Here is a 23,011-nt window from a genome sequence, read left to right as displayed (position 1 = left end):
TGCCCAAATTTTGTGAGAAATCTCACCTTATAGCCGGCTTGAGCGGTAGTCACCTCGCGATTCAGGAATGGGACAAAGAACGATGCATACAGATCCCAGACGAGCCCCCATTTGTAGTGTATCGCGTCGATGCTGGCAATTATTGCTGTCAAACAAAGGAGTCCGCTTATACTGAACTTTGATCACAAGTTTTATTCATATCACAAGTTTTCAGCATAAGTTTACAGACCTGCAGTGTCTGGAGAAACAGTGTCCCAAAATAATCTGTCTGTTTCTAACCCCCTCTTCCTCCAGCATATACTTATAAACAATGCAAAAATATTGGTTGCTCCCTCTGCTGTCCAATCACCTGTCTCCCCTGGGGCGTCACCCTACAAATGGCTACTTTTGAACTAACATAAACATATTTTCATTTCTACATGAAAAACATTAACAAAGACATAATCCTAATACACTACACTAGTCTCAGCGGAACAAACAACAAATTACCCAAATCCTTTCCCTCAGTCATAGAATCCTCCTAGAATCATATATGCTGGTCACTATTCCCTGATCTTACAAAATTCTATGACAGGCATTGTTGTACGAAACTCCAAGATATAATTTACAAGAAAAGCTTATTATTTAAATGTATTTAAAATTATCAAACACACCTCTATATCTCATCATTCAAACTTCAGAGTGCGACTAATTTACATCATTATACCACTCTTATTCCATATTTATACAATGTTGTTCTTAAACGCCCTTAATTACTTTGTATAACCTACAGGAATATTTTATTCTATCAAAGGGCCCAAATTTGGAATGTTAACCCTATCCTAGTTATTATTTTACTGTAGTCAATTTATCATAATACTGCATCACCTCTAAAGTTTCTAAATATAATGTCAGAAACATACCCTAACAGATTTATCAAAATACAATGCATAGACGTCATATGACCACACCGGTACACGTGACCTGTTCCTCCAACAGGATTTATTCTACCCCTCCTGGTAACGTGAATTTTCTACACTCAGTTGGTCAATGAATATCCACGCACCATTTATTCTTCTCTTTCCTAATGTGAGATTGGGCACACCCTTTCTCCATCAGACAGAAGCTTCAAACAACCTCAAATATATTTCCTTTCCTTACAGAAAGGCTATTTACTTGCAGGATTTCTTATTCTCACTCACAGAGATGAGCAGCCACTTGTGCCCAAATGAATCAGACAGTTGAATGACTCACAGCCGCCCCAGCAACCCATTCCCCATATGAGATGAGCAGACCTACTCTATATATAACACTTTATCAACATTTTGAAGCCCTTGTAGCTATTTAACCCGTTCACCTACTCAGGATGACCGGTGTTACTCCAATTTACGGTGTCACCTACGCCGGATGACCTAACTTTTTTACCTGATCGACCCTACCTAATTTTGGCATCACCACAACACAGGATGATTCCCTTCCTGCCCGTTCAGTCCCCTGGAATTTTAGCTCTCCAAAGCGGTATCCACAGGATTTATATTTATTTAGCCCCCTAGGTATTACACTTCCTCAACACACCTGGACTTCTACTACGCTTTCCTAAGCGACCTGTCAATTCTGCCCTATTTCTTCTGTTACACTTTCTCAACACAGAAAAAGGAGCGGTATTACACAGGATTTCTGCCTACCTAAGCAGTCCTCAAGACGATTCACGTCTAAAGCGGTATCTGTAGGTCCCAAATTTAGCTAGCCACCTGCCTGTGTCGAAATGACCCAGACAAAGCGATCAGCAAGATGAATCTAATGAATCAAATGAATCAAATGAATCAAATGAATCAAATGAATCAAATGAATCAAATCAATTGAACAAACGGTTCAGACAAACAACAGCGACATGTATTCTTAAATTCAAAAGCCCCTAGTCTCTAATTTTCTGGTTCTTAAATTTGGAGAGACCTACTTTGGTATTTCTGCTGCTGATACCGTGCCCCGGATCGGACCACACAAACGTTATACTATATAAGTAAAACTTGGCATACCTTTTAAAAGCGGCCGCTTTTGTTTGTATGGTCCGTCCAAGCCGTTTCATAATTGCAGATGTACACCTTCACTGGCCCCTATTGTCAACTCCTGGCAAAGGCTCGCCAATTATGTTGTGGAAATATTTGACTAAGAGACAATCAACTCAAAAATATCTCTCAAGACACCGGAGCTTGTGAATTCAAGAATTAGACTTTATTGCATAACAAAGCCCAGCTTGATCCATGGAACAAACTGTCCCTTTCTGGCTTAAAGATCTCTTATATCCACACAAATGAAAAAAAACATGCGTACATTCCTAACTTTTTTTAGTTCTGTACCACCCGTCTCATTCTATCATTCTATTGGATGCGTGCTTAGGCCCCTTCTTAAAAGCCCCTTCTTAAAAAAACTAATGTAATGCATACCATGTGTCTATAACAAGCCCATGGGCCACATTTTAAGAGCCCCTGTGAAAGAACACATGCATTCATTTAAAACACAGCATATACTCCATGTCTATATTCCTTATTTAAGCATGTATCTGGATTATAAAATATCAAACATGTTCATTCTGTTTCACCATTATCATTTCATAACACATTATAAAACATTTATCATTCATCATCCTCCCCGGCCCCTGAGATTATGTGCATGTGGCCATGTGTCAGGTCATAAGGTCATAAGCATAAAGAAATGATAACACTAGCTCCATTGTTACTTCAATCTACACACAGCCATCACGTCATTGACATTCCCAGACCAGCTGCAGGGAGTTTTATGAAAAACTGGATCTCAATCCATAAACATTTTAAGGCATATAGGTTTTTAATTTTACAACATATCCATGCTTATTACTAATATTATTATTTTACCTTTGACCTCTCCCTACATTTGCCTTAATGATACATAAAATAATACCATACTTGGTAAAGATCTCCAACTAAGTAGCAACTCAAATATGTACAGTGGGAAGAACTGTAGTATTTGATACACTGCCGATTTTGCAGGTTTTCCTACTTACAAAGCATGCAGAGGTCTGTAATTTTTATCATAGGTACACTTCAAATGTGAGAGACGGAATCTAAAACAAAAATCCAGAAAATCACATTGTATGATTTTTAAGTAATTAATTTGCATTTTATTGCATGACATAAGTATTTGATACATTAGAAAGTTAACTTAATATTTGGTACAGAAACCTTTGTTTGCAATTACAGAGATCATACGTTTTCTGTAGGTCTTGACCAGGTTTGCACACACTGCAGCAGGGATTTTGGCCCACTCCTCCATACAGACCTTCTCCAGATCGTTCAGGTTTCGGGGCTGTCGCTGGGCAATACGGACTTTCAGCTCCCTCCAAAGATTTTCTATTGGGTTCAGGTCTGGAGACTGGCTAGGCCACTCCAGGACCTTAAGATGCTTCTTACGGAGCCACTCCTTAGTTGCCCTGGCTGTGTGTTTCGGGTCGTTGTCATGCTGGAAGACCCAGCCACGACCCATCTTCAATGCTCTTACTGAGGGAAAAGGTTGTTGGCCAAGATCTCGCGATACATGGCCCCATCCATCCTCCCCTCAATACGGTGCAGTCGTCCTGTCCCCTTTGCAGAAAAGCATCCCCATAGAATGATGTTTCCACCACCATGCTTCACGGTTGGGATGGTGTTCTTGGGGTTGTACTCATCCTTCTTCTTCCTCCAAACACGGCGAGTGGAGTTTAGACCAAAAAGCTCTATTTTTGTCTCATCAGACCACATGACCTTCTCCCATTCCTCCTCTGGATCATCCAGATGGTCATTGCCAAACTTCAGACGGGCCTGGACATGCGCTGGCTTGAGCAGGGGGATTTTAATCCATGACGGCGTAGTGTGTTACTAATGGTTTTCTTTGAGACTGTGGTCCCAGCTCTCTTCAGGTCATTGACCAGGTCCTGCCATGTAGTTCTGGGCTGATCCCTCACCTTCCTCATGATCATTGATGCCCCACGAGGTGAGATCTTGCATGGAGCCCCAGACCGAGGGTGATTGACCGTCATCTTGAACTTCTTCCATTTTCTAATAATTGCGCCAACAGTTGTTGCCTTCTCACCAAGCTGCTTGCCTATTGTCCTGTAGCCCATCCCAGCCTTGTGCAGGTCTACAATTTTATCCCTGATGTCCTTACACAGCTCTCCGGTTTTGGCCATTGTGGAGAGGTTGGAGTCTGTTTGATTGAGTGTGTGGACAGGTGTCTTTTATACAGGTAACGAGTTCAAACATGTGCAGTTAATACAGGTAATGAGTGGAGAACAGGAGGGCTTCTTAAAGAAAAACTAACAGGTCTGTGAGAGCCGGAATTCTTACTGGTTGGTAGGTGATCAAATACTTATGTCATGCAATAAAATGCAAATTAATTACTTAAAAATCATACAATGTGATTTTCTGGATTTTTGTTTTAGATTCCGTCTCTCACAGTTGAAGTGTACCTAAAATAAAAATTACAGACCTCTACATGCTTTGTAAGTAGGAAAACCTGCAAAATCGGCAGTGTATCAAATACTTGTTCTCCCCACTGTAGGTGTGTGTCAGTACAAGCATGTGTATCTTTCTGCACGTGTACGCACCTGCACCTGCACCTGTATGTGTGTGTTGTGGGGGCATATAAGTCCAGAATAAAGGGGTATTATAAATAGAACAGGGCATGTTGCTCTCTCTCTACTAATGATGAAGCAAGCAGGGCGGCCCAGTTCCTTAGCCCCGGGGGTCTGGACCCAGTTCAGTTCTGACAGGAGAGGAGAGGCTGCTTCGTCCCACTGGGACCCAAGACCCAAGACCCAAGACCCAAGCCCAGAGACCCCCTCTCTCCCTCTCTCCCATTATATCCAGGCCTCTTCCCGGTGAGCTCCCCCCCGGCTCCATCCATATCCATCCTTCTGCCTCGCTTCTCTCGGCCAGGTGAGCTCTCAACCTCCATCCCTTTTTCAGTCTCACTCCCTCCCTTGTTTTCTCTATATCCAGCCATCAGCCAGGTGAGCGCTCACCATCTATCCTTCTCTCCATCCATCTCTCTGTTCCTCTCTCCCTCTCTCATATTATCTCTAGCCTTCTGCCAGGTGAAACTCCCTCCCTCCCTCTTCATTCCAATGCCAGGTGAGCTCTTACCCTCCATCACATTCCAACTGTGCCATATGGCCAGGTGCAGCCCAGTTCGGCCCAACCCTCAGACCCGTTTAAATTGACAGACAGAGGGTCACCCTGTCACCCTGTCTCTGTGGAGGGATGCTGGGTACAGAGATGGAGAGAGGAGAGGAGAGTACATAAACACATTTGATCTAGCTTGATTCACACCCTGGACTCTTACACAGCAAATTCTCCAGTGTTGAATCAACTCTGAGAGGGTTGAATTTAACACTGTTCCAGTGTCTGTACGGTCCACACTTTTCAGAGTAAAATTAACCCTTTGCTTAAGGCACAATTCAATCTGTATAGCTGAAGCGTTACAGATTTCGCAATATAAATCTTAAGGTAATTTACGATTGAGCCAACATATGCAGTGTTTACCGTGAATGCAGTCTCCTCTAAAGCAGGAAAGTTGAATTTAAATTTCAATCACCCTGTAAAGCTGAACTTCCGTGATGCGGATTGAATAGAGTGTAATGCCTTATTTGTGTATTTCCCAGTATGCCTTTCGAGTGAATTGTAGAGTTACCACCCATGACTGTATTTGTTAGTGACAGAGACATGCTTGTTGCGTTCCCTCATTTTCAACAATGTGGCCTTCACCAAGTGAGAACTTAAGTGAATATGTTATCATTCAAATGTAATTATTTAAGACAATACTTAAGACATTGGCCTGAAAGTCATTATAACTATAATCAGGCCTGTAAGTCACATCATGCTGGCTTGCAAAGTGATGTGTATCTCCTATTGGAATCCAGCCAGATTGGGGATATCCAACAATTCAACTTTTTTTTAACCCGCAACCTGCATTCAGAATGACTGCCAGGGTTAAGAAGTCTGTGTATGAGACTACACTGTAAAAAATTCCTGTAAAATATACAGTAACTTACTGTAATTTATTTAGAGTACAGCTACTGTAATCCATTTTACGTTAATCAATTTTACGGTACCAAAATGTTTACTGTAATAACATTTACATAATACTACTGGAATTACCCATGCAGCGACATATTACACAGTGTTCCTTTTTACATTTACATTTTGGTAATTTAGTGGGAGCTCTTGTCCTTCGCAACTTACAGTCTATTCATTCAACCAAGGTTGATAAAAAAAACTATCACAGTCATAGCAAGTAAAACGTTTCTGTACCATTACTAAAAATATTGTTGTAGTTAAGGATACATTACTCTTCAAAATAATTGTAATTACAATAAGATATTTGTAATGTCTCATGAGCTAAAATAAAAGATCCTTGAAATGTTCCATACGGACAAAAAGCTTATTTCTCTAATTTTTTTGGCATACATTTGTTTAGATCCCTGTTAGTGAGCATTTCTCCTTTGCCAAGATAATCCATCCACCTGACAGGTATGGCATATCAAGAAGAGGATTCAAACAGCATGATCATTACACAGGTGCACCTTGTGCTGGGGACAATAAAAGGCTACTCTAAAATGTGCAGTTTTGTCACACAGCACAATGCCACAGACGTCTCAAGATTTGAAGGAGCGTGCAATTGGCATGCTGAATGCAGGAATGTCCACCAGAGCTGTTGCCAGAGAATGTAATGTTTATTTGTCTACCATAAGCCACCTCAAACGTCGTTTTAGAGAATTTGGCAGTACGTCCAACCGGCCTCACAACCACAGACCACGTGTAACCATGCCAGCCCAGGACCTCCACATCCGGCTTCTTCACCTGCGGAATCGTCTGAGACCAGCCACCCGGATAGCTAATGAAACTATGGATTTGCAATACCAAAGAATTTCTGCACAAACTGTCAGAAACTATCTCAGCGAAGCTCATCTGCATGCTTGTCGTCCTCACAAGAGTCTTGACCTGACTGTTGTTTGGCTTCGTAACCAATTTCAGTGGGAATAGGCTCACCTTTGAGGGCCACTGGCACGCTAGAGAAGTGTGCTCTTCATGGCTGAATCCCGTTTTCAACTGTACTGGGCAGATGGTAGACAGCTTGTGTGGGCGAGCGGTTTGCTGATGTCAATGTTGTGAACAGAGTGCCCCATGGTGGCGGTGGGATTATTGTACGGAGAACGAACACATTTGAATTTTGTCGATGGCAATTTGAATGCACAGAGATACCGTGACGAGATCCTGAGGCCCATTGTCATGCCATTCATCGCCGCCATCACCTCATGTTTCAGCATGATAATACACGGCCCCATGTCGTAAGGATCTGTACTCAATTCCTGGAAGCTGAAAATGTCCCAGTTCCTCCTTGGCCTGCACACCCACCAGACATGTCACCCATTGGGCATGTTTGGGATGCTCTGGATCGACGCGTTCCAGTTCCCGCCAATATCCAGCAACTTCATACAGCCATTGAAGAGGAGTGGGACAACATTCCAAAAGCCACAATCAACAGCCTGATCAACTCTATGCGAAGGAGATGCTGGCTGAGGCAAATGGTGGTCAAACGAGATACTGACTGTTTTTCTGATCCACACTCCTACTTTTCTTTTAAGGTATCCCAGTCATTTGAAATACATAGATTAGGGCCTAATTTATTTATTTCAATTGATTTCCTTATATGAACTGGATATCCGTAAACTCTTCGTAATTGTTGCATGTTGCCTTTATATTTTTGCTCAGTGTACATTACTGAGATATTCATGTTAAGTTGATACCAGAGCAATGAAATTGAAATCATTTATGCAGTATTTTACTGTAACTGCAAGTGATTAGAGGAAGCAGGTTGGCTGTAGAGATTTGCATATTATAGCATATTAATGAATACTAGGTGTTTTATATCACTTGCACTTCTAAACAAAGACTTCCAAACCGGGTAAATACATGGGTAAATATTCATTAAAATATTTAAGACCCCCAACCACTTTGATCTGTTACCTACAGCGCATTCAGAAAGTTTTCAGACCCGTTGAATTTTTTCATATTTTGTTACATTACAGCCTTATTCTAAAATGGATTAAATCGTTTTTTCCCCTCATCAATCTACACACAATACCCAATAATGACAAAGCAAAACTGATTTTTATTTTTAAAAATCACAAAAAAAAGAAAAAAAAGGAAATATCACATTTACATAACTATTCTGACCCTTTACTCAGTACTTTGTTGAAGCATCTTTGGCAGCGATTACAGCCTCGAGTCTTCTTGGGTATGACGCTACAAGCTTGGCACACCTGTATTTGGGGAGTTTCTCCCATTCTTCTCTGCAGATCCTCTCAAGCTCTGTCAGGTTGGATGGGGAGCGTCACTGCACAGCTATTTTCAAGTCTCTCCAGAGATGTTTGATAGGGTTCAAGTCCGGGCTCTGGCTGGGTCACTCAATGGCATTCAGAGACTTATCCCGAAGCCACTCCTCCGTTGTCTTGGCTGTGTGCTTAGGGTCGTTGTCCAGTTGCAAGGTGAACCTTCACCCCAGTATGAGGTCCTGAACGTTCTGGCGAAGGTACTTTGCTACTTTCTTCTTTCCCTCGATCCTGACTAATATCCCAGTCCCTTCCGCTGAAAAACATCCCCACAGCATGATGCTGCCACCACCATGCTTCACCATAGGGATGGTGCCAGATTTCCTCCAGATGTGATTCTTGGCATTCAGGCCAAAGAATTCAATCTTGGTTTCTTCAGACCAGAGAATCTTGTTTCTCATGGTCTGAGAATCTTTAGATGCCTTTTGGCAAACTCCAAGCGGGCAGTCATGTGCCTTTTACTGAGGAGTGGCTTCCATCTGGCCACTCTACCATGAATAACTGATTGCTGGAGTGCTGCAGAGATGGTTGTCCTTCTGGAAAGTTATCCCATCGCCACAGAGGAACTCTGGAGCTCTGTCAGAGTGACCATCGAATTCTTGGTCACCTCCCTGACCAAGGCCCTTGTCCCCCGATTGCTCAGTTTGGCCGGCCGGCCAGAGCTAGGAAGAGTCTTGGAGGTTCCAAACTTCTTCCATTTAAGAATGATGGAGGCCACTGTGTTCTTGGTGACCTTCAATGCTGCATAAATGTTTTGGTACACTTCCCCAGATCTGTACCTCGACACAATCCTGTCTCGTAGCTCTACGAACAATTTCTTGGTTTTTGCTCTGACATGCACTGCCAAATCTGGGACCTTATATAGACAGGTGTGTCCCTTTCCAAATGTCCAATCAATTGAATTTACCACAGGTGGACTCCAATAAAGTTGTAGAAACATCTCAAGGATGATCAATGGAAACAGGATACACCTGAGCTCAATTTCGAGTCTCATAGGAAAGGGTCTGAATACTTATGTTAATAAGGTATTTCTGTTTTTATTATTAATAGATTTGCTAAAATGTCTAAAAACCTGTTTTTGCTTTGTCATTATAGGGTACTGTGTGTAGATTGATGAGGGGAAAAAGTAATCTATTTTAGAATAAGGCTGTAATGTAACAAAATGTGGAAAATGTCAAGGGTTCTGAATACTTTCCGAATACATTTAATTGTTAGCGAACTATTAACATTTGACTTAAATTGGTAAAGGTCTCTCACTAACGGGTGTAACAATTATAGCTACTTACAAGGCACGCCTTGAAATATGTAAATGAGCCAGCAATTCTTTCTCCTCCCACAATATATATCCACAACGCACCATCATTTACAGCATGCTGCAGTAAATTCACTGCTCAAAAAAATAAAGGGAACACTTATACAACACATCCTAGATCTAAATGAATGAAATAATTTTATTAAACACTTTTTTCTTTACATAGTTGAATATGCTGACAACAAAATCACACAAAAATTATCAATGGAAATCAAATTTATCAACCCATGGAGGTCTGGATTTGGAGTCACCCTCAAAATTAAAGTGGAAAACGACACTACACGCTGATCCAACTTTGATGTAATGTCCTTAAAACGAGTCAAAATGAGGCTCAGTAGTGTGTGTGGCCTCCACATGCCTGTATGACCTCCCTACAATGCCTGGGCATGCTCCTGATGAGGTGGCGGATGGTCTCCTGAGGGATCTCCTCCCAGACCTGGACTAAAGCATCCGCCAACTCCTGGACAGTCTGTGGCGCAATGTGGCATTGGTGGATGGAGCGAGACATGATGTCCCAGATGTGCTCAATTGGATTCAGGTCTGGGGAACGGGCGGGCCAGTCCATAGCATCAATGCCTTCCTCTTGCAGTAACTGCTGACACACTCCAGCCACATGAGGTCTAGCATTGTCTTGCATTAGGAGGAACCCAGGGCCAACCGCACCCCAGCATATGGTCTCACAAGGGGTCTGAGGATCTCATCTTGGTACCTAATGGCAGTCAGGCTACCTCTGGCGAGCACATGGAGGGCTGTGCGGCCCCCCAAATAAATGCCACCCCACACCATGACTGACCCACCGCCAAACCGGTCATGCTGGAGGATGTTGCAGGCAGCAGAACGTGCTCCACAGCGTCTCCAGACTCTGTCACGTCTGTCACATGTGCTCAGTGTGAACCTGCTTTCATCTGTGAAGAGCACAGGGCACCGGTGGCGAATTTGCCAATCTTGGTGTTCTATGGCAAATGCCTAATGTCCTGCACGGTGTTGGGCTGTAAGCCCAACCCCCACCTGTGGATGTCGGTCTCTCATACCACTCTCATGGAGTCTGTTTCTGACCGTTTGAGCAGACACATGCACATTTGTGGCCTGCTGGAGGTAATTTTGCAGGGCTCTGGCAGTGCTCCTCCTGCTCCTGCTTGCACAAAGGCGGAGGTAGCGGTCCTGCTGCTGGGATGTTGCCCTCCTACGGCCTCCTCCACGTCTCCTGATGTACTGGCCTGTCTCCTGGTAGCGCCTCCATGCTCTGGACACTACGCTGACAGACACAGCAAACCTTCTTGCCACAGCTTGCATTGATGTGCCATCCTGGATGAGCTGCACTACCTGAGCCACTTGTGTGGGTTGTAGACTCCGTCTCATGCTACCACTAGAGTGAAAGCACCGCCAGCATTCAAAAGTTACCAAAACATCAGCCAGGAAGCATAGGAACTGAGAAGTGGTCTGTGGTCACCACCTGCAGAACCACTTCTTTATTGGGGGTGTCTTGCTAATTGCCTATAATTTCCACCTGTTGTCTATTCCATTTGCACAACAGCATGTGAAATTGATTGTCAATCAGTGTTGCATCCTAAGTGGACAGTTTGATTTCACAGAAGTGTGCTTGACTTGGAGTTACATTGTGTTGTTTAAGTGTTCCCTTTATTTTTTTGAGCAGTGTATATAGCAAAACAGCAATTCAATACTTTTTAATTGTTGAATTACAGAACCGGTCAAAAGTTTTAGAACACCTACTCATACAAAGGTTTTTCTTTATTTTTAATTATTTTCTACATTGTAGAATAATAGTGAAGACATCAAAACTATGAAAACACATAAGGAATCATGTAGTAACCAAAAAAGTGTTAAACAAATCAAAATATATTTTATATTTGAGATTCTTCAAATAGCCACCCTTTGCCTTGATGACAGCTTTGCACACTCTCGGCATTCTCTCAACCAGCTTCACCTGGAATGTTTTTCCGACAGTCTTGAAGGAGTTCCCACATATGCTGAGCACTTGTTGGCTGCTTTTCCTTCACTCTGTGGTCCGACTCATCCCAAACCATCTCAATTTGGTTGAGGTCAGGGGAATGTGGAGGCCAGCACTCCATCACTCTCCTTCTTGGTAAAATAGCCCTTACACAGCCTGGAGGTGTGTTGGGTCATTGTCCTATTGAAAAACATATGATAGTCCCACTAAGCCCAAACCAGATGGGATGGCGTATTGCTATCTCTTTCATTGTTACCCAATGCTTAGGTGTACCTCCACTGTCATCATATCCTTCCATAATGCCCTGAATCTATTCTACAATGCCCAGAAATCTGCCCCGTTTATTCTCTGTACCCAACGCACTAGAAGACCAGTTCATAAAGCCTTTAGCCATATAATTATCATATTCCTCCTCTGTTCCTCTGGTGATGTAGAGGTTAAACCAGGCCCTGTAGCCCCCAGTATCACTCCTACTCCCCAGGCGCTATCATTTGTTGACTTCTGTAACCGTAAAAGCCTCCCCAAGTTTGAGTTATTCACTGCGTTAGCACACTCTGCCAACCCTGATGTTCTAGCAGTGTCTGAATCCTGGCTTAGGAAGGCCACCAAAAATTCAGAGATTTCCATCCCGAACCACAACATTTTCCATCTAGATAGAACTTCCAAAGGGGGTGGGGTTGCAATCTACTGTAGAGATAGCCTGCAGAGCTCTATCATACTATCCAGGTCTGTGCCCAAACAGTTTAAGCTTCTACTTCTAAAAATCCACCTTTCCAGAAATAAGTCTCTCACTGTTGCCGCTTGCTACAGACCCCCCTCAGCCCCCAGTTGTGCCCTGGACACCATATGTGAATTGCTTGCCCCCAATCTATCTTCAGAGTTGGTACTGCTTGGTGACCTAAACTGGGATATGCTTAACACCCCAGCCGTCCTACAATCTAAACTAGATGCCCTCAATCTCACACAAATTATCAAGGAACCTACCAGGTACAACCCTAAATCCGTAAACATGGGCACCGTCATACATTTTACATTTATGTCATTTAGCAGACGCTCTTATCCAGAGCGACTTACAGTTAGTGAGAGTATACATTTTCATACTGCCCCCCCGTGGGAAACGAACCCACAATCCTGGCGTTGCAAGCGTTCCATGCTCTACCAACTGAGCTACAGGGGGCCAGTATGAAAATGTATGCAGTATGAAAATTGATATCATCCTGACTAATTTACCCTCTAAATACACCTCTGCTGTCTTCAACCAGGATCTTAGCGATCACTGCTGACACACTCCAGCCACATTGTCTTGCATTAGGAGGAACCCAGGGCCAACCGCACCAGCATATGGTCTCACAAGGGGTCTGAGGATCTCATCTCGGTACCTAATGGCAGTCAGGCTACCTCTGGCGAGCACATGGAGGCCCCCCAAAGAAATGCCACCCCACAACATGACTGACCCACCACCAAACCGGTCATGCTGGAGGATGTTGCAGGCAGCAGAACGTTCTCTACGGCGTCTCCAGACTCTGTCACGTCTGTCACAGGTGCTCAGTGTGAACGTGCTTTCATCTGTGAAGAGCACAGGGCGCCAGTGGTGAATTTGCCAATCTTGGTGTTCTCTGGCAAATGCCAAACGTCCTGCAAGGTGTTGGGCTGTAAGCACAACCCCCACCTGTGGACGTCGGGCCCTCATACCACCCTCATGGAGTCTGTTTCTGACCGTTTGAGCAGACACATGCACATTTGTGGCCTGCTGGAGGTCATTTTGCAGGGCTCTGGCAGTGCTCCTCCTTGCACAAAGGCGGAGGTAGCAGTCCTGCTGCTGGGTTGTTGCCCTCCTACGGCCTCCTCCACGTCTCCTGATGTACTGGCCTGTCTCCTGGTAGCGCCTCCATGCTCTGGACACTACGCTAACAGATACAGCAAACCTTCTTGCCACAGCTTGCATTGATGTGCCATCCTGGATGAGCTGCACTACCTGAGCCACTTGTGTGGGTTGTAGACTCCGTCTCATGCTACCACTAGAGTGAAAGCACCGCCAGCATTCAAAAGTGACCAAAACATCAGCCAGGAAGCATAGGAACTGAGAAGTGGTCTGTGGTCACCACCTGCAAAACCAGTCCTTTATTGGGGGTGTCTTGCTAATTGCCTATAATTTCCACCTGTTGTCTATTCCCTTTGCACAACAGCATGTGAAATGTATTGTCAATCAGTGTTGCTTCCTAAATGGACAGTTTGATTTCACAGAAGTGTGATTGACTTGGAGTTACATTGTGTTGTTTAAGTGTTCCCTTAATTTTTTTGAGCAGTGTATTTGAGTAGCATAAGATTAATTAATCATGCAAAAACATAGATTAATTAATAATGCAATAGAGCATGCCTGGAAATACTGTATCATAATGATGGGTGTGGTTTTGGTTCAACTGGTTATTAACATCAACACTGGGGTTCTTTTAATTAGTAATTAATTATTATCTTTACAGTGTTAATTTAACTCTTGAATCAACAATAGAAATGTTACACTGAAAAATCAACACTAGTTAACATTGGCCAATTTGCTGTGTGCTATGAAAAAGAGACACACCTGCAGGCTTCCATACATTTCAAGAACCTTTCAGAATTCTGAAGAACCGTAGATGCCACTTCAAGAACCCCACACTTAACTCAAAGGTTATTTATTGGGCAACGGTTCTCCAAGTAACCTTAAGAACTGTGGAAGAACCATTTATGGGAGGCGCACAGTACTACATAGAGCCTTGACTACATGGAACTCTATTCCACATCAGGTAACTGATGCAAGCAGTAGAATCAGAATAATAAAAAAAGATAAAAAATACACCTCATGGAACAGCGGGAACTGTGAAGAGATACACACACACAGGTACAGACACAAGCATACGCACACACACGCACTCTACACACACGCACATTGTAGTATTGTTGTATGGTGTATTTTGTATTGTAGATATGTAGTGGTGTAATAATGTAATATGATGTCCTGTTTTATCTTTTGTTTTATGTGTGATGTAAGTGCCTTAATGTGTTTGGACCTCATGAAACAAATACAAATGTTTCATTATTATTTTAGTGACAAAACTCAGGCCATCGTGATTGATGGTGTTAAGTCTGAATTTCTTGAAGTACATAAAGGTGTACCACAGGAGTCGATTTTGGGACCTGTTCTCTTCACTATTTATATAAACACCATTGGTCAATCTGTAAAAAATTGTAAACTTCCTCTATATGCTGATGATACTATTATGTATGCTATTGCCCCAACTGTTGATCTGGCTGTGTCAAAACTACAGTCAGATTTTATAACTATGCAGGAATCCCTTGCTGATTTAAAACTTGTGCTTAATATGGGCAAAACTAAATACATGTTGTTTTTCTCGTAAGAATGTTTCAGATGAACTACATTTTCACTCATTAGATGGTCTCTTATCAAACATGTTCCCGCCTATTTATTGCCTTACTGTCACGCCCTGGCTCTGGGGACACTGTTATGTTGAGCCAGGGTGTGTAGATCAATGTGTTTTGTTTCTATGGGTGCTATTTCTATGTTGGCCAGAGTGGCTCCCAATCAGAGGCAACGAGTGTCAGGTGTTGCTGGTTTTCTCTGATTGGGAGCCATATTTAAACAGTCTGTTTTTCATTCGTGTTTGTGGGATTTTGTTTCCAGTCGGTTTGTGTTAGACCGTGAACTGTCACGATATCGTTTTGGTCATTTGACGCTAAATAAAGAGTATGTTTGCCTGCAACGCTGCGCCTTGGTCCTCATCTGTTCCTGACGATCGTGACAGAAAATCCCACCAGAACTGGACCAAGCAGCGAGTCGAGGAGCCATCGCCAGGGAAATCCCTAGCAGATCTCCGTGGCAGCCTCGACTGGGCCAAGCCGAGTGAAGAGCAGAGAGGGTGGACTTGAGAACAGTGGAGGAAGAGTCTCGACTGGGTCAAGCCTAATGAAGAGCAGAATGGCTGGAGTTGGAGGCAGAAGAGCGAGAGTTGGGCGAGAACTATAGAGGCCTGGCCCACGGGGAGGAGAGACCCCCAGAAATTTTTTAGGGGGGGGCTCACGCCGGGGACGACGGGGCAGCAGGAGGCCGCGATGGAGCGGTCCAGCGGGTGTGCAAGGGAGGCCGCCAGGTTAAGGGGGCCACTGGTCACAGAGGAGAGGGAAAGTGTGGAGGCACGGCGAGAGGTACTGGTGTGTGTTACCAGTCCGGTCCGGCCCGTTCCTGATCCCTGCATAGGGCCAGTGATGTGTGTCCCCAGTACGGTCCTGCCTGTTCCTGTTCCTCGCATCGAGCCTGTGGTGCGCGTCGCCAGCCCGGTCCGGCCTGTTCCTGCTCCCCGCACCGAGCCTATGGTGAGCGTCGTCAGTCCGGCACGGCCCGTGCCCGTTCCCCACGCCAAGCCAGTGGTGTGCGTCGTCAGTCCGGCACGGCCCGTGCCTGTTCCCCACACCAAGCCAGTGGTGTGCGTCGCCAGCCCGGTCCGGCCCGCTCCTGCTCCCCACACCAAGCCAGTGGTGTGCGTCGCCAGTCCGGTCCGGCCTGTTCCTGCTCCCGCACCAAGTCAGTGGTGCGCTCGTCAGCCCGGCTCGGCCCGTTCCTGCTCCCCGCACCAAGTCGGTGGTGCGTTTCGTCAGCCCGGTTCGGCCCGCTCCTGCTCCCCGCACCAGTCAGGGGTGCGTTTCGTCAGCCCGGCTCGGGCCGTTCCTGCTCCCCACACCAAGCCAGTGGTGTGCGTCGTCAGTCCGGCACAGCCCGTGCCTGTTCCACTGGTGCCTGGTTCAGCACGGGTCAGCTGCTTCACGCCGGAGCTAGAGCAATCCGCTCCACCAGTGTGCAGTCCAGCTCCGGCCAGCGGGGCCAGACCGGACCAGGGGTACTTTGGGGGATTGGAGAGGGAGCGGGGATCAGGCCCGGAGCCGGATCCGCCGCCTAGGCGGAGTGCCCACCCGGTCCCTCCCCTGTGGTATTTGGTTGACGCGGTCGGAGTCCGCGCCTTTAGGGGGGGGTACTGTCACGCCCTGGCTCTGGGGACACTGTTATGTTGAGCCAGGGTGTGTAGATCAATGTGTTTTGTTTCTATGGGTGCTATTTCTATGTTGGCCAGAGTGGCTCCCAATCAGAGGCAACGAGTGTCAGGTGTTGCTGGTTGTCTCTGATTGGGAGCCATATTTAAACAGTCTGTTTTTCATTCGTGTTTGTGGGATTTTGTTTCCAGTCGGTTTGTGTTAGACCGTGAACTGTCACGATATCGTTTTGTTGTTTTGGTCATTTGACGCTAAATAAAGAGTATGTTTGCCTGCAACGCTGCGCCTTGGTCCTCATCTGTTCCTGACGATCGTGACACTTACCTCCATAACTTGCTACATTTGCACACACTGTATATATATTTTCTGTTGACTTTTTTGATTTTATGTTTTTTTACCCCATATGTAACTCAGTGTTGTTGCTTTTATCGCACTGCTTTGCTTTATCTTGGCCAGGTCGCAGTTGTAAATGAGAACTTGTTCTCAACTGGCTTACCTGGTTAAATAAAGGTGAAATAAATAAAATAAATAAATATAAATACCTATGCTTTTCTATTGATAAGGTTTGACGTTTAAAAAACGTAGATGAGCTGGTTAAGAAGTTAAGACTTAATGTTGGCTTTTTCTACTGAAACAGATCGTGCCTTTCTCTAAGCAGTAGGAAGCAGATATTCAGTCAACCTTTTTATCTGTTCTTGATTATTGTGATATTATTTATCAAAGTACAGCTGCTACTACTCTTAAACCTTTGGATGCCATCTACCATAGCACTCTTCGTTTTGTTACAGGGGACAGTTTTGATACTCATCACTGCATTTTATATGAAAAGATTGTCTGGACTTCACTAAAGTCCTGTAGATCTCTACATTACTCACTTTTCGTTTACAAGGCCTAACTTCATAAACTTCCGTCTTATCTAACTTTGCTGTTGAAGTATAGACACCTGAGTTACTAACCCGTTCACAGGATTGGTTAACTCTTGAGGTTCGCAGAGTCTCCACCGAGCTGGGTAAATCTGCTTTTAGTTTTAATGCACCGTATTGCTGGAACAAAATTCTAATTACATTTCATCTTGATGTTCTGGTGCCTTTCGGGCAATTTAAAGTATTGATTGGGGATTTATTTGTGGAGGAATATAACAGTTTTTCTGGGTGCTTTGTGATGTTTTATTTGTGCTTTATATTTGAGTGCATTCGGAAAGTATTCAGACCCCTTGACTTTTTCCACATTTTTTTTATGTTACAGCCTTATTCTAACATGTATTAAATTGTTTCCCCCACCCCTCATCAATGTACATACAATACACCAATGACAAAGCAAAAACACGTTTTTCGAATTTTTTGCAAAAAAAAAAGAAAACAAAATAAATCTATATCAAATGTACATAATAATATGCCAGGGAGATATGTATACTGTAGCTAAGAAAGCAATACTAAGTGTATGTTGTGGAGTAAGTTGTTAGTCGCCCATGTGCCTCACCCTAATAATTTGGTCCCTTTCCCCCTCATAATTTAGCCTACTGTTCTGACTTGGCACATGTAGCCTATAGCCTCTTTTAGAGAAATGTAATCATTGAATATTGTAAGAGCTTTCATTGTCTGCTTATACATCCCCTTTATTTATCCTACGGTTCTGACTTGGTGTACAGGGAGAATACTGTAAGAACGGTCCATGTTCTGAATTCTGTCTCTGTACATTTCAAAAGTGCTGAACAAATAGTTATATTGACTACGTCCGTCCTAGCTCGCTCATTATTGTCTTAATCGAAATCACCAATTGCCTCTTATCCGCTCGGCATCCCCTTATGCCATAGTTTGTACATCTCAGTTGTCAGTAGAAACCACATTTGTTTAAGCAAGTCAGCCATATCAGCTACAGTGCATTTTCCCACATTTTGTTACGTTACAGCTTTATTCTAAAATTGATTTAATTGTTTTTTTCCCTAATGAATCTACACACAACACCCCATAATGACAAAGCAAGGCTGGCCCTTAAAAGTACACGTAGAGCTAACATTAATGACATGCATGTCAGTCTCTCCTGGCTCAGAGTGGAAGAGAGATTGACTTCATCACTGCTTGTTTTTGTAAGAGGTGTTGACAAGCTGAATGTACCGAGCTGTCTGTTTAAACTACTATCACACAGCTCGGAAACCCATGCATACCCCACAAGACATGCCACCAGAGGTCTCTTCACCGTCCCCAAGTCCAGAACAGACTATGGGAGGCGCACAGTACTACATAGAGCCTTCTCCCCTCCTTCTCCCCTCCTTCCCCCCTCCTTCTCCACCTCCTCCCTCCTTCCCCCCTCCTTCTTCCTCCTTCCCCCCTCCTTCTCCCATTCTCCCCCCTTCTCCCTCCTTCCGCCCTTCTCCCTCCTTCCCCCCCTTCTCCCTCCTTCCCCCCTCCTTCTCCCTCCTTTCCCCATCTTTCTCCTATTCCCTTCTCTCTTTCTTTCCCTCTCCTCCTCTCCTCCTCTCCCCTCTCCTTCTCTACCTCTCCTCCTCTCCCCTCTCCTTCTCCCCCTCTCCATCTCTCCCCTCTCCTCCTCTCCCCTCTCTTCAGGAGATAGTTGGGGGGATGTTGGACGTGGAGCCGAGGATATGGAGGAAGTCCATCAGAGAGAACTTTGACGACCAGCGAAAGAAAGTCCTTGAGTTCTCCCAGTGGTGGAAACCCGGCACCAAGACGGACAGCTGAACCAGCTAACCAACACGTCTCAATAAACCCCTAGCCCCTTGTACATCTGAAATTATAAACTGGGTGGTTCGAGCCCTGAATGCTGATTGGCTGACAGCCATGGTATATCAGACCGTATACCACGGGTATGACAGAACATTTATTTGTATTACTCTAATTATGTTGGTAACCAGTTTATAATAGCAATAAGGCACCTCGGGGGTTTGTGGTGTATGGCCTATATACTATGGCTAAGGGCTGTATCCAGGCACTCCGCGTTGAGCCCCGTGTAGCTCAGTTGGTAGAGCATGGTGCTTGCAACGCCAGGGTTGTGGGTTCAATTCCCATGGGGGGCCAGTATGAAAAAAATATATATGTATGCACTCACTAACTGTAAGTCGCTCTGGATAAGAGCGTCTGCTAAATTACAAAAACGTAAAATGTAAATGACTACATGGAAATCTATTCCACATCAGGTAACTGATGCAAGCAGTAGAATCAGATTTGTATTTTTTTTTTAAGGTAAAAATACACCTTATGGAAAAATGGGGACTGTGAAGAGACACACACACAAGGGTATAGACACATGCATACGCACACATTGTGATATTGTTGTATGGTGGTTTTAAACATTTTGTATATATATTTTATATGTAATGTAAGTGCTTTAATATGTTTGGACCCCAGAAAGAGTAGCTGCTGCCTTGGCAGCAGCTAATGGGGATCCCTAATAAATACAAAACAAAATACAAAAGATATTTCTGTTTTGCTTTTTAAAATATAAATGAGCATAAATGTCTAAAAACCTGTTTTCACTTTTTCATTATGGGGTATTCAAATCAAATCAAAAATATTGTGTGTAGATTGATGAGGATTTTTTATTTATTTAATCCATTTTAGAATAAGGCTGTAACGTAACAAAATGTGGAAAAAGTCAATGGGTCTGAATACTTTACCGAATGCACTGTATATACAGGGCACATTTGTAAAAGAGACCTAGTTCTCAATATGTCTTCCCTGTTCAAATAAATGTTAAATAAATACAAATTGTCTTTTGTTGAATATATATAAACATTCCAAAGTTGTTAAGCATTATCTAGTCCAAATATCGTATGCTTCCACTATTTGTATCCATTTCAATGTGGGACCTTTATTTTGAAGGCAAACCGCAAATTCCACTATTGTGGCTAATCTTTATTGTGGCTATCTTCACATAGGTGGTTCTGGCAGAATATATCAGTTATCCTGTTAGAGTTTATGTGCCGAATCCACTGCACTGTTTCAGGTGCAACATTTATGATCATGTCGCAGCAGTTTGTATGAGGGAGATTCCAGGAGGGCATGGGATAGAGGATTGTGTAGTTTCGGTGGATAAAGTTGTGTGTGTCAACTGTAGGGGTGCTCATGTTGCTGGGGATCGGAAGTGTCCGGTGTGAGAGAGGCAGGTTGAGGTGGCTAGAGTGAGTGTAGTGCAGTGAAGAAAGTAGAGGAGGATGGGTCAAGGGTGAGGGATCCTGAGAGGATCCCTGTGAGTAGTAGATCTGTGCCAGCACAGAGGGAAAGGCCAATGAGTTATGTATGCTTCAGTAAAGGCTTCATAGCGTTCATATAAATGGTTAACAACTGTACCGCAGAAATGGAACGTAAATCACAGAAAATAGATGTTGTGGTGGCAGCTGCAGAGAAGTATTTGGGTATACGAGATTTGACTTCAATAGGGGTTACAAAGTGTGTTGAGTGGTAGTGTCACATCCTCCCAGGCCGTTGGCATGGTGCAGGAGCAGATAGACTCAAAGTAGTGGAATGGGGTAGTGTGTTTTTAAATGAGTGTAGTGTTAGTTGGAAGGATGTTTTTTGGTATATACTTCTTTTGTTTAGTTTTTTTAGTTTTTCCTTTTCCCCTTTTGTATTACAAAGTATAATGGATTTATATTACAGTCCAGTTGGGGGCGGTAATGCAACATATTGGATGCCAACCGCCGTTAAACTCCAAAGAAGAACAAGAAGAAGGTGCTTCTGGCAGTGCTGGCCGCTGCTGAAAACGACGCATCTCCAGAATGTCTGCTTTTCTGCATGGAGGCATTCATCGAAAACTTGGGTCTGCTAGCTGCTACAAGGAACAAATACAGTACCAGTCAAAAGTTTGGACACACCTACTCATTCCAGGCTTTTTCTTTATTTTCACTATTTTCTACATTGTAGAATAATAGTGAAGACATCAAAACTATGAAATAACACATATGGAATCCTGTAGTAACCAAAAAGTGTTAAACACTGATTGATAAAGTTGAAAAAAATGCCATTAACCAGCCAGCTATCTTGAAACTGCTGGGGGAAAGCTAGCTAATGTTCGCTTACTCCCACCAACAGAGTTCACCTTAGCTAGCTAGCTAAGTGGAATCTAGCTAGGTTTCTAGAAAATAACAACTAGCTATATAATTGGTAGCTATATTTTAAAGACTAGGTAGTTACTGACTATTTGAACAGTTTTTGTCAAACTACTTTGGGTGCTTTCGTAAATTCACTCTGGAGTGCCAGCGAGCACTCAGAGTGTGCTCTGGGCGTTCGTAAATTCAGAGCGTTATCAGATTGTCCGTTCGTAAATTCAGAGCGTTTCGCTCTCGGAGCGTTCAGAGCACACACTGGACGCTCTGGCCAAGCAGTAGGGTTGATCTGAGCGTCTGGGAGAGTTCTATCCAATTTCAAAATGGCAGTGTCCGTTATGGCAAGATGTGATGGATGTGGCTATTGATACACTTGAAGTTATAATTCAACATATTGCCAAATGTAATGGTAAAACAAACCAAGGAGGTAATTTAGTTATGTAGCATATGTATGTGTTCATGAAGATTGAAGGCGTATGTAATTTATTACGTTCACTTACTAGGTAAGTTAATGTTAGCTAGCTAGCTAATTTAGCAAACCGTAGGTAGCCAAGTTTCTCCATCCTCTAATTGATCTAGGGGTTGTTATCTTCAACCTAGTAATTGATCAGCCGACAGTAGCCTTATATTGTTGTATTTATTTTTATTTTGTAGTCAGGATCACTGCTGGAGCCAACCAGTGAGGGAGCAAGGGATTCAGGGAGCCAGTGAGAAAACATCACCAGTCAGTCAGGGAGCCATTGACATTGAGTCAGGGGGAGCAGGGTTCACCTGGGACCAGGCAGTGGTCCTTCTCCTCATTGCACTTTATGAACAATACAGATCGAATTTCCATTCTTCAAAAATGAGATGAAAATCTGCCTGGGAGCTCATAGCACTAGAAATGCAGAAGAAAGGAAATCAGTTCACTGGCACCCAATGTGACAACAAGTGGAAGGGCATGTTAAAAGTGTACAAGGAGACCCTCTGGGCTCAGGAAGAGCAACATGCCCATATTTTAATGCGTTAGGCACCCTCCTATATAGACACCCCAACATCAACCCTGTGTCAATAGCCAGCAACATCAGTCGGTTTCAGCCCATGTTAGGTCTACCAATTGCTCCAAAGCCCACCGCTCAACCTGACCTGACACAAGCAGAGTCCACTGAGCCAGAGGACAATGGACCTCAGCCAGAGGATGAGGGACAAACAACACAATCTGTGAAGCCACCACATGTGAAGAAAAGGTAACCTGCAGAGGAGCCA

Source organism: Coregonus clupeaformis, chromosome 40 (genome assembly GCF_020615455.1).
Source record: "Coregonus clupeaformis isolate EN_2021a chromosome 40, ASM2061545v1, whole genome shotgun sequence".
Lineage (NCBI taxonomy): Eukaryota > Metazoa > Chordata > Actinopteri > Salmoniformes > Salmonidae > Coregonus > Coregonus clupeaformis.
The sequence above is the reverse complement of the archived record's forward strand: the minus strand, read 5'-3'. Positions refer to the sequence as shown.